We start from the raw sequence: 19,649 nt of genomic DNA, 5'->3' as shown, positions 1-19,649 counted from the left end.
TTGCGCAACACGTTGATAAAATTGTGGTTGCGAGACGTCGGTTCACAGTTTCCTTACTTTTCAAGTTGCACCCCTGATTTCAAGGACAGCCCTCTCAGCATCGATACCGATACGTTAGGCTACCATAAGTTTTGTGCGCAGTGCGTACCAAAATGTCTGACCCATCTTCAAAAAACTGTCATTTCTCCAGCATTACAACGAAGAAGGGGAGCAATTTCTAAACAGAATCATTTCTGGGAACGAGACATGGGTACAGTACGTGAACTCTGAAACTCACGCACGCTACAATCAATGGTTGTACTGTAGTTCTCCAAACAATCACAAAAAAGTGGCAGACGCTGTCGAACCACTGGTTATAGCTTTTTGCGATCGCAAATAAATTTTGAAAACAGATTTCATGAGAGTAACGAGTGACAGTACTGTGACATCACAAGTTTATCCTGTGAGTCTTACGAAACACTGAAAGTCAATCTGAAACAAACGGCGAGGCATGGTTGCGAAGGAACCATTGATCTGCACGACAATGCGCGACCCCACACTGTGTTTCTAACGAAAGAAAAAAATTATGAATTTTTGGCTGGGAGATTTTTAAGTATCCTTTCCCAAAGATGAAAGCCTAGGTGACTACTCAGCGCTTCACGACAGGTGCTGAGCTCACGGATGCTGTCAACAACTGGCTGAAGCACTGGGCAGTACCGTTGTTTGGCGGAGGGATGAAGAAGCTGATGTCAAAGTGTGATAAATGTTTGGGTTTAGGTGGCGACTATTTGGAGAAGTAATGTCAACACGTAAGGACAGTTATACGTTAAATAAATTCCAATTTTTTCTGTTTTATCAATAGCCAATCAGAGGTTAATTTATAAACAGACCTCGTATTATGGTCACTTTCCTTCGTTGAAGCAGCATGGGAAAACTGACTGCTCGTATGCATCTGTGCGAATTGCTATTTGCTTAATTTTATCTGCACATTCTGTACGGGCTAGGTGCGTTGTGCCTTAAGAGGAATAATATTTCTTTTTCTGAAAGGGTCTCCAGAGATGCATACGCCTTTCTTAGAGCATCACACGGTTCCACTGCGACAATTGTGGCACTATTTTCGTCGGCTGGCACTAAGACGTTTATGAAGGTCTTTGCCTATCAGGGGCGTGGACGGGGGCAGTGAGTTGTCTCTTAGGTGTGATCGGCGATGGAAAAGGAATCTGACTGTGGACAGTCAGCCAAGGAGGTGCGCAGGTGCGCCTTGCAGCAGCCTTCCCAAGTCGTAAAAACACACCACACAGGAGAGCGTTCCAATCTTTACTTCTCGAATCACAACGTTGCCTAGTTGCACGTGCCCTAACTGATTGTCAGCAAGCTACTCTCTTTTTCGCCACCGAGCAGACACTCTCAGAGACAATACACTGTCTCTGGCCAGCAAAGACCATCATCAACATGGTAGTGCCAACCTCCAAAAATAATCCACAATCGGCACAATAGAGCGTATTAAGTGCAACAGCAATGATGAAAATTCTTAACTGGTCGACGATGTAAGAAAGATGCGTATATCTCGGGAGGACCTTTCAGAAAATGAGTTACAATTACTGTTCAGCCCACAAAGTTATCTATGCCGCAGATAATGTGCAAAAAGTGCACAGAGATGCTTACGAACAATCAGTTTTCCAACGCTCCTTGCGAGGACGGAATGGAAAGAAACCTTAATACAAGGTCAGTTCATAAATTAACCTCGCATTGGCCATTAAAAAAAAGAAAAAAGGAATGATTTTTTACTCAAAGTCTTTACTTACATGTTGACATTAATTCTCCATATAGTCGCCACTCAAATTCAAACATCTGTCATACTGCGACTTTTTCATCCCTTCATCAAAGAATGGTAATGTTCGGTGCTTCAACCACTTGTTGACAACGTCCTTGAATTCATCTTTGTCGTGAAATACTGAGTAGCCAGCCAGGCCTTCATTTTCGCGAAGAGACGAACGTCGCTTGGTGCCAAGCCCGGACAACAGGCAAGATGTTGACAAATCTCCCAGCCCAAGAAATATGAGTTTTTCCTTCGTTCGATGCACGGTGTAGGGTCGTGCACTGTTATGCAGGAGAATGGTTCCTTCGGTAATCATCCCGCACCGTTTGTTTTGGTCTGGGCTTCGGAGATTCGTAAGAGTCACACAATAAACCTGTGACGTCACAGTATTCTCACTCCTTCCACCGAAGAAATGTGTTTTCTTAATTCCTTCGCGATCCCAAAAACTGCAACCAGCATTTTGCGGTTTGACAGCGTCTGCTTCAATTTTTTGGGCTTTTTGGGAGAACGAGCGTGCATTCACTGTTTGCACAGTATCTGAGTTCTGGAGTTCGCGTAGTGCGTTCCTGTCTCGTTCCCATACACGATTCTGTTTAGAAATTTCTCCTCCACTTCATCGTGACGCTGGAGGAATGTCAAGACCGAACTAATTCTTCCAATTTTAGAAGATCGCTTAGACATTTTGTACCCACCGTGCACAAAATTCAAAAATGTGTGGTCTTGAAATGTGAGGCACGACTTCTGAAAGTTCGTGGATTGTGAACTGCCGTCTCACGTACACGATTTCGTCAACATTTCCACAAGTACATCAGTCTCATCTGAATGTCTTCCTCGACCACTTTTATCATTCATATGTGTGCCACTAGCCCTGAATTTTCTGCACCACTCCATTATGGCACGATAAATTATGGCAACAGCCCCATACAAATGACAGGGCGGCATTGGTACCATCTGCTGGCAGGAAACGAATGACAGAACTACATCGTCAGTGACGGGAGACGCATTAACAGCGTCCGTTTCACTCGCTTGCTGTTTACCCACTGACGATCTAAAGAAAGAACTGACTGACGCAAACTTATCTTCAGAGTCTCGCTTCAAAACCATTCGAACGCCATGAAGCTACAAGAATATTCTTATTTTCAGTGCCAATCGGAGAATAATTTATGATAGCCCCAGTATATAGTACATTAAAAAGTGCTCGCCACCACGCATTTCGGAGATTCAAAGGATGTAGATGATGTAGATCCTCTATCCATGTATAAAGCCAGTAAAACTAACAGGTGTACTTGCAGTTTGTCAGTATGATTGAAGATCTGGCACTACTGAAGTTCGGTTAACTCATGAAAGGCCAGGAATTATTGTGAGCCGGCCGCGGTGGTCTAGCGGTTCTAGGCGCTCAGTCCGGAGCCGCGCGGCTACTCCGGTCGCAGGTTCGAATCCTGCCTCGGGCATGGATGTGTGTGATGTCCTTAGGTTTAAGTAGTTCTAAGTTCTAGGGGACTGATGACCATAGATGTTATGTCCCATAGTGCTCAGAGCCAATTATTGTGAAATACCGGTTTGACAGTTGGCTGAATACGAAGCATAGCCCTTTAGTTTGGGAGACACGGAGGTTAGTCAGGCTTAGGAGTAATTTGTGACCGCAAATCTGGTATATAGGCTTGCCTGGATGTAGCTTTAAACCATTTCTCACATTCAGCTACGCAACTGCCTCTTTGGTGTCCCATCTCCGCCTTAGATACGATATAAATACAGTTATTCATTCAGGGATTAGGCGATTCGTTCCGGTGACAGGTTTTTCTACCGACATTAACTCCGCATTTCATTGTTTGTTCTAACTACTAATTTATATGATACAACCTGCTTTCGTGCAATTGCTTCTTACGGAAGTTGAACTGTGGGAGCCAAAACACATTTTCTTTGATTCTATATCTTATGTTAAAAGTATTCAATTCTCTCGACTTATCTTAATTTTCATTTCTGTTAAGACTCGCGCAGTCTGGCGTCTCTATCTTACCAAGATATTCTATGATTATTCGCCCATGTATCTGAACCGTACAGCAAAACTGGCACTGCCACATCCACATAAAATTTCTTTCTTTAGTCTTTTCTTCATTTTTCTAGATAATATCCTTCGGAATATCCTCCATACAGCATGATACTTCCTTAGTTTGCAATCGATCTCATAATCACTGCCATAAGTCACAGTAAAGGTACACTTTCAGGTTGTTTATAGCGCACAGCAGCAACCATCCACAATTTGGGTTTGCATTACTATATTGAAAAAAAGTAAAGCCATCAGACAGGATGCTTAAGTCAGAGCCGTATCTAGACTATCAGAGGTCCCATATCACTTCAACTGCACACGCTCCACACCATTACGGATCCCCCACCACCATACCCGTACACGTCCATCCGCTCGATACAATTTGAAATGAGACTCGATCCACCAGGCAAAACATTTCCAATCATCAACAGTCAAATGTCGGTGCTGACGGACCCAGGCGAGGTGTAAATCTTTGTGGCGTGCAGTCATAAGGGGTACAGGACTGGGCCTTCGGCTCCGAAACCCCATATCGATGATGTTTAAATGGTTTAAATGGCTCTGAGCACTATTGGACTCAACATCTGAGGTCATCAGTCCCCTAGAACTTAGAACTACTTAAACCTAACTAACCTAAGGACATCACACACATCCATGCCCGAGGCAGGATTCCAACCTGCGACCGTAGCAGCAGCGCGGTTCCCGACTGAAGCGCTTAGAACCGCTCGGCCACAGCGGCCGGCGATGATGTTTCGTTGAATGGTTCGCACGCTGACACTTGTTGATGGCCCAGCATGAAATCTGCAGAAAATTGCGGAAGAGTTGCACTTCTGTTACGTTGAAAGATTCTCTTCAGTCGTCGTTAGCCTGTTCTTGCAGAATATTTTTTATGGCCGCAGCGATGTCGGAGATTCGATGCTTTACCGGAATCCTGATATTCACGGTACACTCGTGAAATGGTCGTACGGGAAAATCCCCACTTCATCGCTACCTCGGAGATGCTGTGTCCCATCGCTCAGGCGCCGACTGTAACACCACGTTCAGACTCACTTAAATCTTGATAACCTGCCACTTTAGCAGCAGTATCTGATCTGACAACTGCACCAGACACTTGTTGTCTTATTTAGGGTTGCCGACGGCAGCGCCGTATTATGCCTGTTTACATATTTCTCTATTTGAATGCGCATGCCTATACCATTTTCTTTGGCGCTTCAGTGTATATTATGAAAGTAAGTGTACAATGTGCGTGCCGTTAAAACGCAGAAATTAGTCCCGTTATAATTAAGGGAGTTGTACGGTGTACAAGCCCTCTATCCCCCATCCATGAAGAAGGTTCCTGTTTTTACATGAAGGGCGTGAGTTTGAAAATATAAGGACAGGGCAGTTTCGCCTTCTAGAAATTTCTAGAACATTCCAGAACCTTCGAGAGTTTTCGAGAACATTTCAGATCATTCGAGAGCACTCCACAACATTCCAGAATGTTCCACAATGATCCGAGATGTTCTGGACTGTTCGGGAATAGTCAGGAACGGTTGGGAAGATTGCAGAATGTTTAAGAACAACACGGAACATCCTAGACCATCGCGGAGCATTCCAGAACACACTCAAATGTTGTGGAATGTTCTGGAACATGGTAGACCATTCGAAGCCTTTTTGGTATGTTCTGGATTCGCCACAGATGGGGCTACACACTGGTATGGGTATATAAAGCAAGACGTGTCGTAGGTTCTAGCGTCAGTATCTAATCAGTGACGACGAGGGGAACCGATAATGTAGTGCAGTGAGTGAAGAGAAATGAACAGTGAAGTGTGAGTCAAAATGATACGGCTACCGAATATAAATCGAAAATAAAGTGTAAAAAACGTGTAAAGTGTACTCTGCCTATTTGTTAGTAAGAAGTTGATGTGATTCATAGTTTAGACAGTCTACACACGTAAAAGATAAGGTGTTGCCAGTTCTGAAGCAAAACGGTGAAAACAAAAAGAATAGCGAAAAAATGAAACAGACGAAGAGTGCGAAGTGCGTTTATGTTCCCAACGAACGAGAATGAGCACCGTGAGAAGCAGAGTAACCAAAGAACAACGAAATGAACGGATTGAAAAACCAAGAATTGCGACACAATCTTCTATAGTTCAATTCTTTTATCTTGGCGGCTCGCGCATGCCCGCCCAGACGCGGGAGATTGCTGCGTTGCCAGTTGCAAACGACGCACGCGCCAAGAGAAGCACCGCCGTAGTATAGTATAGTTCGCAAACTTAAGGGCAGTTTATGAAGTAAAGCCACCACGGCCGCATTAACCCTTTCACTGCTACAGAGACCTGTTCCCCGCATTCCGCGCTGTGGACGATTTTGTCATCACTGCACTGCTCGCCTGTGCTGACATGGTGCTCCGACTGCTTTGACACTTCATCGAATTCACAAAAACTATATGGCCCAAAAATTTGATTTTTACACATTTTCTTGACTGATACCTTGCCCCCGTAAATGACAATTTTGTTTCGATGTTCAACGCAGTTATTGTGCAGCATTAAATGTGGTAAACCAATGCACGAAATTTTGAAGAGTTTGCAGATGTAAAAGTCCATAGCGTATACTTTCCGTAAGGCCGATTTCAGTTGCCATAATGTTGAGAATGAAATGTAGACAAGATACCTAAATTTCATATAAAATTTACTGTGTAGCGGGACTTTGAATTTTGCCGCGCTAGACTCGTTCCCTCAGATATAAATTATACCGTCGCAGCTGTATGAGCGCTCGACGGCAGAGAAAATATATAAGAAAATGAAGGTACTAAAATTGTAACTCTTTTTGTTTTCTACCCGCTTTTGTCTTTGAGAGCGGAAGCTTAACTTACTTATTAGCTAGTCTTGGTCGGATGAAGACGAAAAAACTTATTGATGTGCAGACGTATTGTGGAACGTTGTATGAAATTCGAAGGATGGAAGCAGCAACGTAAAATACATTGCATGCAATATCAAGACGGTTTTTGAATTGTGTACACTAGTCATTCCTGGTCAATGAAATTTATTGCCAAAATTTCGGAGCAGCTACGACTTTTCACGCAGAAATGAAGCAGGAGATTTTTGGAGAACAAGACCTGGACGCCGCACGAGAGAAGACATGTTAACATGGTAAAGGATGAACTCTTATCTACGCCATTTCCCCCTGTTAATCACATTTTGTTATTCTCTGTTCTCATTCAAATTAATTTTTGTAGTGGAAATTGGTTTGACTTTTGCTCAGAAACGCCACAAGGACCACCCCAACAATAGCTTTTCCGAATCACGAACTCCGATAACTTTTCTGTAATACGAAGTTCGATTTGCATTTAATTCTTTCCCTTTTTCACGGTCATTAACGATTTTAAAACCCTCCTTTTTATTCACCGTTTCTTCCCACATTTTCATTCTTTTCTTTTCTTCTCTTCTCTTTTTCTTTTTTATTAACCACTGCAACTGTATAACAATATCTCATTTAATTTAAGTACCAGATATGTGTCATATGCAATATAGAGAAATATTCCGTCTTTCGCGACTGTAATAAAAGTTTTATTTATACCAGAGTCATTTCGATTTTTTCTAAAAAGTTCTGATTAAAACAAAGTTGGCGAAGTACACAAAACTGAATTGTTGACGTAAAACATAGAAAAAACTAAAATATATTGTCAGTGGGGCACAGTGCGCAAAAAATTTGTTTTTGTCACAACGGACAGCAAATACTTGCCAAAACATAGATCAAACGACGAAAACATTGAATATGATGATGTTGCCAAAGCAGCGTAGCAAAGAATTGCCTCCGACAATCAAGTAGCTCGGCAATGTACGAGCCGAAATTCTGCTCTAAATAATACTTTTAATACTGCCGCAAAAGAATATATATCAATATGAACAGTAAAAGAGCGACTGTGGAAGAGAAGATATACAAACAAAACAGATAACATGAATATTGTATGTGTGCCTTTTCATTGTTTTTAATTGCTGTAAAAAGAAATATTGGAGGACAAATTTAGAAAAACCGAAAACTTATTATGATTATAATGAAGAGACAAAGCACTAGAAATTTCAAAAAATTGCATTCAAACGAATAAAATTCATGAAGTAAGACACTTCGATATTTTTTTAAATAAAGAAAAAAGGTTTGAACTCAGAAACTCTCACTGAGCAGCCCAACACCTTAACCATTACACTAATACAACTCGTCATTCAAGAGAGCTCCTGGAGGACTCTAACATATCACGCAAAATACCGACAAACACTGTTAGTATGGCTATGAATTTCTCACGTTTTGTCGAAGTACGACAGGAAATAAACAATTACCGTTGTTCTTTATTGTGAAAAAGTTTGTGAGAATGATACAAACACCTTTCCTTGCTATCGCCTGAATCGGGAGGCTTATTTCTTGTTTGGTTTAATTAATTTATAAAATATGAAGCAATTGGTATAAAGAATGCTTTTTCCAAACTTTCTATAAAAGAAAGTCTGCTATCAAGGCATTGCTTTTGTTCAATTATTTTATTTACACTGAACGTTTCTAAAACTGAAGACACTCGTCCGTGCTCTGCACTACAGTCGAGCTCTGGCAACGTCGTTCTCTGTTCATTGGCTAACTGTTGTGACGTCAGATGCGCAGAACTAACCAAAACTCGGCCGCGGTCGTAAATGACACGCACTTTAGTAGAAGACTGCGAACTCAAGCCAGCCATGAAAATATCAGCCTGCGAGAAGCGCGGACGAGGACAGGTAAACAGTACAACCTGACAAATGAAGCCTCCCAGTACGACCCGATGAAAGAATATAACAAACACAACACGTCGTAATCGGAAAAATGCATAACTTCCGCCAATTTTGCAAAGCGAAAATAATCAGTAGATAATCACCAGGATTCTGCTGAATGGAGGAAAAAATTCGTTTACCACCATTGGAAGTACCTCCACAGGAATGTTTGCATTACATGACCCGGGAAACTCCAGAATCAAAACACATTCTCGAAAATGTAAAAGCGTACAACGCGCTCTTCCAAAATTACTTCTTTCGGTGTCACTTTGGTCAACACAAACAGAGATGAAATCGATTTTCTTTTTTTTCACATCCGAGGACAAATGTATAACAAGACGGGATCGTTTCTACCACTACCCAAGGAATACCATAAATTGCTGCAAGTACATTTCATCGGAAATGAAGAAGCAGAGACTGATGAACGATGCACAAATATCAGTGAATTGAGACAAGAAGTAATGTGAGACGTACAGAGGATCTTACAAAAGTACAATCAACCTATTCACTTATTCAAAATAGCACTATACCGAAGGATTTCTGATGACTATAAAGTTATAATTTGAGCCGACAAAAGACTACTTGGAGAAAACGAACATCGATTTGATGCTCCTCAAACAGATGAAGTCATCATCGTAATTGTGGCCAATGAAAACACAAGCCGTGACGTAACTGTACAACGAAGAAGAGAAGGACTACAACGCATTCCTGAGACACACCGATTGTATGATGCCCCCAATATCCATTAATATTTTTGTACGGAGAGGACGGCTATCATTTTAGTGTGAAACAAATCCAACATGAAACAGGCGTAAAAACAAACAAAGAAGTCACCTCCAAGGAGTTCTATGCTTACCGCTTAATGATCAAGGACAATGAAACATAGTTACATTCTCAATACTCACCGTGTATTCCAACAGTTCCTGATAGATATGTATGCAAAAAGAAGTGAAAAGGATGCTGTACATTAGGCTGAATCAGAAGAAACTACTCACGGAAGAATACACCCCGCCTTCGCGACGCAAATGACGGAAACATTGAAGACATTGGAACAGTGGTGATCTTGCCATGCATAGGAAATCCGAGACACATGCACGCATACACTCAAGATGGAATGACCTGCATTAGGAAGTAGGTAGGACCTGACCTCATGATAACATTCGCATGTAACTCGTCGTACTTGCACTGGCATCATCCGGTACTGCAGCCACACTTGTGGAAGGAAGACGAACTGCCCATACCGCCCTAAAACTACTGTTGAATATAGCCGAAGAACAATCCCCGGTACGTAAAACCTGAAGAGCATCTGGACGGAGTGAATGTCTAAAGCAAGGTAAAATTATCTTCTGCGACGAGTGCACAATGGCACATAAGAAATCACTCGATGCCATGGACAGAACATTACAAGATTTGCGAGGAATCTCTGAAGTGATGGCAGGTACTCTACTCATACTCTCAGGAGATTTTCCGTAAACACTTCCAGTTATCCCAAGTCAACACCAGCAGACGACATTAATGCATGTTAAAAAAGATCACATCTCTGGTCACTGCGACTAACAAAAAATATGAGAGCTGAACTATCGAAAGACGAAACAAAGCACATTTTGCCCAACAAATTTTACAAATAGGCGGAGGCACATATCCTAATGACCAGACGACGGGTATCATTAAATTCAACAGTGATTTCTGCAACATACCCATGCTGAAAACGATCTTAGCCAAACATTGTTCATTACTATACCAATCAGGACTGGCTATTTGAGAATGCAATTTTGGCAACTAAAATAATATTGTCGACGATATCAACTTTAATGTCCAAAAGAAATTTCCCAGTGAAGTGAAAATAAACAAATCTATCGACACGATAGTAAACGTTGAAGGAAGAGTGAACTTCCCTACAGAATTTCTAAACTCTTTGCAAGTAGCAGAAACGCCATTACGCTGCCTTCGAGTTAAAATTGGATCTCCGATCATACTACTCAGAAATCTCAACTCAGTAAACGTATGTAACGGAACAAGGATGATCGTCAAGCGGCTATCGAATAACTTCATCGAAGCCGAACTTATGACAGGAAAGTACAAAGGACACACACTGTTTATCCCCAGAATGCCACTGATCTCTCTACTGAACTGCCAATCCAATTTAAAAGACTGCAATTTCCAATCAAATTACCCTATAGTTTTACAATTAGCAAAGCGTAAGGGCAAAGTTTAAAATACTAACCTCACGGACTCCTGCTCCTCTCACAGTCAACTGTACGTAGCTTGCTGTCGTCCGCAGCTCGTGTTCGTGAGGTAGCGTTCTCGCGTCCCGCGCCCGGGTTCCCGGGTTCGATTCCCGGCGGGGTCAGGGATTTTCTCTGCCTCGTGATGACTGGGTGTTGTGTGATGTCCTTAGGTTAGTTAGGTTTAAGTAGTTCTAGGGGACTGATGACCATAGATGTTAAGTCCCATAGTGCTCAGAGCCATTTTTAGCTTGCTGTCGAGTAGGAAATTCGAAAAATTTGTACATATATATCCCGGATAACAAAATGAAAACTGTAGTTTATAAATAAGTATTATAAATAGAATGTTTTCAGTTAAAAAATTTTACCTCATATTTTAACAAGTGTTCTTAATAATCAGAATATGTTTTCAATAAAAAATTTTACCACTTGTCATGAGATTTTTAATGATTTAACTGATGTCTGTGTCATGAATACAAAGCACAAAGTACATGTGTAGGGGGTGGACTATCTGAGGAAGAAGATACTCACTCATTTGTTTCGCAAGCTGTAGCCTCCATCACACTGTGGTGCATATTAATATTGGCGCTCGACAAAAATGTAATTACTGGCAGCTTACTTAATCAGTGTTAAAGTGTAACGAAATAGCGATAATGATAATGATCTTTTAAAAATAATTTAGCTTCGTGGCCAAAATGCAATCAAACCCTTTCGTTTTTAGCCCTCAGAATACATTATTTTACCCCTGATGGAGTAATTACTCTCAGCTTCGGAGCCACTGGTCTAGCAATTCTCAGCGATAATGGAGACACACGGCTGTGCAGTGGTTTGTCAAAAATCGCAAACGCACCTAACCTTACACATTTGCATGGTGATGTCTACATGTCGTGAAATACATTGTCTTATCAGTGACGAGATATCTATATGACAGTAGAATGTTTGTGCGTCATCTGATGCGAACAGTTTGAACTAAACTTTGCGCACTTCTCGCCCCTGTCAACGTCAGTTTTATCTCTGTGAAATAAAACACTGTCGCATTCCCAGTAATACTGTTCCCCAGCGGACCGGATACGTGATTAGATAAAGTAAGCAAAGAATTCGTTTCCACAGAATTTTACAATCCCACGAAGACTAATTTCACTGACCCAGTGATAAAGTAACAAATTTCAGTATCAGATTGCTTAAAAGATCTTTCTGAAATAATGAACAATGATTATAAGGGCGACAGGCGAATGCCTACATTGTGCTGATAAGTTTAACTCACGGTGCCACATCGTGTACATTGAAAAGCAGCAGAGACGTCGAAATTATCTGTGGGTGAGGAGAAATGACGAGGGGGCTAATGATCACCGATCGAGTGAAAATTTCAGTCTGCCGTAATTGTTTATGACGACCATAAAACTGACTGATCAGTAACTGCAAAAGCCTATACACATCACATTCTTACAATAGGCAACATTGATAAAAAATAGCAATCCAATAAACGCATGCCTGTATACAAATTCTTCTTGAGATATGAGTCATTTTGTCCTATTATAACCATCTGGTGGAAACCCTTGGGTAACAGAAGAAATATTGAATTTAATTGATGAAAGGAGAAAATATAAAAACGCAGTAAATGAAGCAGGCAAAAAGGAATACAAACGTCTCAAAAATGAGATCGACAGGAAGTGCAAAATGGCTAAGCAGGGATGGCTAGAGGACAAATGTAAAGATGTAGAGGCTTATCTCTCGATGGGTAAGATAGATACTGCCTACAGGAAAATTAAAGAGACCTTTGGAGAAAAGAGACCACTTGTATGAATATCAAGAGCTCAGATGGAAACCCAGTTCTAACCAAAGAAGGGAAAGCAGAAAGATGGAAGGAGTATATAGAGGGTCTATACAAGGGCGATGTACTTGAGGACAATATTGTAGAAATGGAACAGAATGTAGATGAAGATGAAATGGGAGATACGATACTGCGTGAAGAGTTTGACAGAGCACTGAAAGACCTGAGCCGAAACAAGGCCCCGAGAGTAGGCAACATTCCATTAGAACTACTGACGGCCTTGGGAGAGCCAGTCCTGACAAAACTCTACCATCTGGTGAGGAAGATGTATGAGACAGGCGAAATACGCTGAGACTTCAAGAAGAATATAATAATTCCAATCCCAAAGAAAGCAGGTTTTGACAGATGTAAAATTACCGAACTATCAGTTTAATAAGTCACAGCTGCAAAATACTAACACGAATTCTTTACAGACGAATGGAAAAACTGGTAGAAGCCGACATCGGGGAAGATCAGTTTGGATTCCGTAGAAATATTGGAACACGTGAGGCAATACTGACCTTACGACTTATCTTAGAAGAAAGATTAAGGAAAGGCAAACCTACGTTTTAGCATTTGTAGACTTAAAGAAAGCTTTTGACAATGTTGACTGGAATACTCTCTTCCAAATTTTAAAGGTGGCACGGGTAAGATACAGGGAGCGAAAGGCTATTTACAATTTGTACAGAAACCAGATGGCAGTTATAAGAGTCGAGGGGCATGGAAGGGAAGCAGCGGTTGGGAAGGGAGTGGGACAGGGTTGTAGCCTCTCCCCAATGTTATTCAATCTGTATATTGAGCAAGTAGTAAAGGAAACAAAAGAAAAATTTGGAGTAAGTATTAAAATCCATGGAGAAGAAATAAAAACTTTGAGGTTCGCCGATGACATTGTAAATCTGTCAGAGACAGCAAAGGACTTGGAAGAGCAGTTGAATGGAATGAACAGTGTCTTGAAAGGAGGATATAAGATGAACATCAACAAAAGCAAAACGAGGATAATGGAATGTAGTCGAATTAAGTCGGGTGATGCTGAGGGAATTAGATTAGGAAATGAGACACTTAAAGTAGTAAAGGAGTTTTGCTATTTGGGGAGCAAAATAACTGATGATAGTCGAAGTAGAGAAGATATCAAATGTAGACTGGCAATGGCAAGGAAAGCGTTTCTGAAGAAGAGAAATTTGTTAACATCGAGTATAGATTTAAATGTCAGGAAGTCGTTTCTGAAAGTATTTGTATGAAGTGTAGCCATGTATGGAAGTGAAACATGGACGATAAATAGTTTGGACAGGAAGAGAATAGAAGCTTTCGAAATGTGGTGCTACAGAATAATGCTGAAGATTAGATGGGTAGATCACATGACTAATGAGGAGGTATTTAATAGAATTGGGGAGAAGAGGAGCTTGTGGCACAACTTGACGAGAAGAAGGGACCGGTTGGTAGGACATGTTCTGAGGCATCAAGGGATCACAAATTTAGCATTGGAGTGGAGCGTGGAGGGTAAAAATCGTGGAGGGAGACCAAGAATTGAATACATTAGGCAGATTCAGAAGGATGTAGGTTGCAGTAGGTACTGGGAGATGAAGAAACTTGCACAGGATAGGGTAGCATGGAGAACTGCATCAAACCAGTCTCAAGACTGAAGACCACAAGAACAACAACCATCTGTATCCTGAGACTACAAGAGGGCCATTACCTCTAATTTTGTCCCACGCATGGGATACACGCTCCTGTGATGTGTGCATATTGTCAATACGTTTACATGTTTCCATCGCCATAAATCTGAAATCTACGAGAGTCAAACGTGCATGGGGGTGGGGGTGGGGGTGGGGGATTGCTCCCAGTCTTCTTCGACCAATCCAACATTCGCTACACGCTTGTTGTAGGTACTTTCATGCGGGTGCAGAATATGGGTTGCGTAAATAACATTCATTTTCTTTCCGCAAGGATAACGTGCTCTAGTGACACTGGTAATTTGACACGCTGAAGATGTTGATAACACAGCACATATTAATTTGTACGGTAAAGTATAGCCCAGAATTATTACACACAAACTGATGCTAAAGCGAACCTAGTCTCTTGCTTATAAGATCGCTCAGGATCTGTATCTATAAAAAGGCGTTTTTGGAGGCAATTTAGTATCCTACCTAAGCCATAAATGTAATGAGAATTGTGAACTGTGGATCGTCTTCAGTCTGGTTATTGTGGGTGGGCCGGGCAACAGTACTGACAGACATCCTGGGTACAATATAGAGTATGTATGACCTGGTAAAAACTGCTTCGGCATCGCGACACATCAGTGTGGTGTTTGTGTCTGTCCTGAGGTGCCATGATCAGCCTCATTTGAACTCTTCTGTCAGGAAAATTAATTTGAAGTTGGAAAGGCTGCTTGGGTGTGAAGTCACATACTGGTGTGGTTCTTGTTGATACTCTCAGTAGGTGGGAGTGTATTAGTATTGCCTACACCTCAACAGGAGAGAGAAGGCTAAACTGCCCGGGCTATTACTAGGAAATTTAAGGGGAGAGACACTGCCATGAGTGGTAAAATACCAATGGTTGCAGGTGTTGGAGTAGCACCTTTTGTAGGATGGGTAGGACAGAAAGAAGTCAAGTTCAAAGAGAGGTCAGGATTGAAACAAAACTTTAATTTGAGAAAGAAGCTAAACAGCATAACTCTAGGACATTGGATGAGCAAACACAGCTCTTGCTTAAAAATTTTCACTACTCAGCAGATACTTTATTTCCACCCATTTTTATTTCAGTCATTGTGAAATGCTAACTATCAAAATATTTGAGGAGTAAGAAGTAAAATTAATGAACCACTTATCAGTATTGATAAATTAGAGTCAAACAATCCAACTGACAAATGTGCCTCTCTGAACATCATGTCACCAGGTATAGATGTGTGAAGTGTTGCACGATTTGGATTGGCTGCTCAGTTTTTCAGGGCAGAAATGGAGGATTTGCCACATTCATCAAGAATTGCCGTAAATTTAATAACACAGACATTCACAAATGTTGTCTAGAGCAGTATATGGAAGCATGTGTAACAGAGGTAGAATTTCATAATAAATCATCCATGGTAGTAAGTGTATACTGAGTAACTGCGGGTAATTTTAATCCATTCATAAATCACTTTGAAGCTCTATTGGCCTACTTTTTTAAAATAAATTATTAGTGGTTGCTGGTGGTTTTAATGTAGATTTTCTTGAAACTTCTTCCAGTAAGAAGTTACTGCAGTCAGTAGCATTGTCACTCAACTTAATTCATACTGTTAACTTTTCAACTAGAGCAGCTAAGAGCTCAAAGGTGGCCATTAATAATATCTTCATAGAAATGTCTGATCAAGAAAATTATGTTATAAAACCAATAATAAGCAGCCTCTCAGACCTTGACACGCAGTTCCTTTTCTCAAATGTTAATACTCATGAGGAATAAAATCTACTAAATACTGAGTTCAAGAGGGGTAGTCAGAAAGGCAAAAATTTGTTCTTTTAGGACGCTCCTCAAAGAACTTATTTAAAAACTATTTTCTCCCGAAACTAACCCAGATTTGACCAAAGGCTACAAAAAATCGATGGATTACTCAAGGAATAAAGGTATCCTGCAAGACAAAAAGGAAAATATATATGTCGGAAACAGCTCCATCTCTGAGGTAAATGCTGTAGATCATTACAAAACATACTGAAAAATACTGAAGATAGTAATACAGACATCAAATCAAATGCACTATCAGAAAAGGATAGTCACATCAGACAATAAAATGAAGACAATGTGGGACATAGTGAAGGAAAGGACTGGTAGCACCAGAGACGGAGAGGAGCACATAGCATTAAGAGTAAATGATACATCAGTAACAGATGTGTGCAGTGTTGCTGAAATTTTCGATAAACACTTCTGTTACTGAAAAGATGTAGTTGTCAGGTTCAGTAGATGCTGTAATGGAGTATCTCAGATTAGTCACTGCAAATAATTACAATAATATGAACATGACCCTGAGAACACCAGTAGAAGTTACGTCTATCATAAAATCCTTAAAATCAAAAAGTTCTATTACCTATGATAATATATATACAAGGTTAATTAAATAATGTGCCTCTGAGTTAAGTGTCTTAAGTTATTTGGCTAATCTGTCTCATTAGTGGAACATTTTCTGAGTGGTTGAAATATGCTGATGTTAAGCCTTTCTGTAAGAAAGCAGACAAGGGAATGCCATCAAATTTACGTCCAATTTCACTTTTCCCACATTCTCAAAAAAATTTAGAAAAGGTAATATACAGTCGTCATCTTAAGCATTATTGGTGGCTAACTCCTTCTACTCCATGGATGAATTTCTTAGCAACACCGACTGATGCGTGTATGTTATTAATAACATCACATAATTTGAATATTGCGTATAATCTGACTCGCGTACAAAGTTTGTGCAGTAATGCGATCGCTGTAAAGAAGAGCTGTAAAATGCTTATTTTTTATTTGATGATGCTTGGCTACAATATCCTAAGAATTAGCAAATGCACGTAAGAGTATTGAACATTTAATATTTGGTGACAAAGTTTACATTCTTTTAAATGTAAATAGACATAAGTTTTTTAACTGTTTCCACATCCACAAGGACAGTTTCATTTGGGATCTGTGGAAACTACATTATCATATTTCTTCTTATTTTAAAATTTTTTTCGTGTGTTCTTGTTTCCTGACATGTTACGCATCCCAGAGGTTCTCCTCACTATGGATGTATTGGAAAGAAAAGTACATCTAATCTAATCTAATCATACAGGTCTCAAATGTGGGCAGGCCCACTTGTTACTGAGGTTGTTTCGACTAGGCTGCAGAAGTTTCTCTGGGAATCCCCTCCAAAACCTTTATACTATCTCGATCCTCATGCGATTTCCATATTTTTGGAGCCCTGAAGAAAGACATCCGAGGTCGTCGATGTACTCTGGGACGAAGAGGTGCACTTCCGGTACAGTCATGATTCCATAGGCAACCGCAAACACTTTTCCATGAAGGCGTTAGCCGTCGTATCTCACAGTGGGATAAATGCATTAACAATTTTGGTGATTACTTTTGATATGATAAACAGTCTACTTATTTTTTTCCATATGTCTCATTTTCATTTGACTGCTCCTTATATACTGGCAAAATCTATATGCTGTGCAGCGAAAGCGAGAGAGGATCTTATCAATAGGCCAACATCCCCCCCCCCCCCCCCCCGTCATTTCTTTCATGGCGGGTTACATGATAACCTTTAAATTTAATATCTTATATAACTCTAGCGGATACTACTAAATTAGCAATTCAGCGATAATGATACTCCTCTTGAATGATACTTACATGACATTGGTCGTGCGTAATGGAAAGGTGTTGGACTATTTTTGTTTCTCTAAAGGTTTTTAGAGAAAGGAAGCAGTAGCAGAACAAAAGGGAATCGAACAAAAGCTCATTTAGTAAACAAGTAAACTATAATTACGTAAAAGGAAATGGTCACCAGCCTAATTCGGTAAAGTTACACAAAGTACTAGAATGGTTCATAAAGAAAGTTCACAATTGGGATTGACTTTACTTGAAACTGAAATTATATTTTGTTGGTAAGATGCAAGACAGTAGACAGTTTAGCAAGAACGTACAAGTGATTTGACATGAACTACACAGGAGCAGTATTAATACGTTCAGACAGCAACTGGCTCTCAATAACGCTTGCTGTCTGTACGTTACTGTAGGAAGATAATGATAATTATAGGGTAATGATTATCAATGGTGTAGCACTACTGACTTGGAAAACAGGTTCTTTTGTCAGATTAATTTTAAGAAATTGCTACCACTTAATTAGTTATGAAGTAACTGTGTACTTTGTACTGATTAGTATTTGCATTCTCAAGGATCATTCACTTCCTTATACTCTTTAGCTCATGTGGGACACGTGATACCTGAATATAGTATAGTATGAATAGTTGTAGCTACTTGCCTACTATAATACACACAAGTTATAAGAATGAAACTCTTACCTCTTGATTACTGTTCACTGAAACATGAAATTTAAATCGGGCTCGACTATTCGCATGGAGACCTGGGAACTAGTCTATCATTAGACTCTGATGTAGGCTGAGCATTTTAGTCATAACACAACATTAGAAATACTGTTAACTACATAACACATGAAATAAAAAGATTGTTGGTCAATAATTAGATACTTCATATCTTCTTTTAGTAATTGTACTTTGATAAAACTTTAACTATCCTTTCGTAAAATTACATGAGTTTTTCAAAACTTATCCTGACTAAACATTAATGTACTCTACAACTCCACGAAGCTTATTAACTTTTGTTACAGACAGTAACTGCTTTTCAGTTCAGTAAAATAGGATACTTTAAATTTTCGCAGCACTTGGGATAGGACCCTGTCTAGGTAAACGGCTAAGGATAAAATACGGTGACTCAACGTGAAGTTTACAGAACACAAACTTATTATTGAAAAAGAAACCTCATTACCGGTCCATGTAATTATGCAGCACTCAACTGATGATTTGAGGTGAAGGTGTCGCAGTGTCGAACTTCTGCGCTAAATAATAAAAATAAAAAAAAGCGGCAAAGTTATTCATGGCTCTTTCTGAGTAATTGAGTAATTAGCTCTGTAAATTCTCTTCTTAACGTCGGATATTCGTAGTACAGCGCAGCCAAAGAATGCCATGAATAATAAGCCAAATTAAACCACATCCGAGATTCGGTTATATAATCTTGCTGTTCTTCTTGTCCCTTTAAGTTCACAACATGCACACTCTTTGGTTGGCAGCCACCGACTGACTCATGTCACACAAGAGCTTGGCAGTTTGACAACCAGATCCATCTTTTCTATTCCCGTCTAGCCAGTTCCGTTGCAGAGGGACTTCCTTCCAAGTTTTACTTGATTACAAACCTATTTCCTCTATGCATGAAGCAGTATTACAAATAAAGTTTTAATATTTTCATTCTGTTACAGTATATTACTTTTAAATTACATCCATAG

At 40.1% G+C, this 19,649-nt stretch overlaps 1 protein-coding gene across 1 annotated transcript in view; it reads right to left on the bottom strand.

Annotated features, from left to right (window-relative positions):
• The window catches only part of LOC124796361, a 211,235-nt gene extending 192,039 nt beyond the window's left edge, over positions 1 to 19,196 (bottom strand). Inside the window, exon 1 of the mRNA XM_047260518.1 lies at positions 19,136 to 19,196. The gene's annotated coding sequence lies outside the window, so the exon portion shown is untranslated. The remainder of the gene's footprint in view (positions 1 to 19,135) is intronic.
• Between the last annotated feature and the right edge of the window lie 453 nt (positions 19,197 to 19,649).

The sequence above is a fragment of the Schistocerca piceifrons genome, chromosome 4 (assembly GCF_021461385.2).
Source record: "Schistocerca piceifrons isolate TAMUIC-IGC-003096 chromosome 4, iqSchPice1.1, whole genome shotgun sequence".
Lineage (NCBI taxonomy): Eukaryota > Metazoa > Arthropoda > Insecta > Orthoptera > Acrididae > Schistocerca > Schistocerca piceifrons.
Note: the sequence above shows the minus strand (reverse complement) of the source record. Positions and strands in the feature narration are given on the sequence as shown.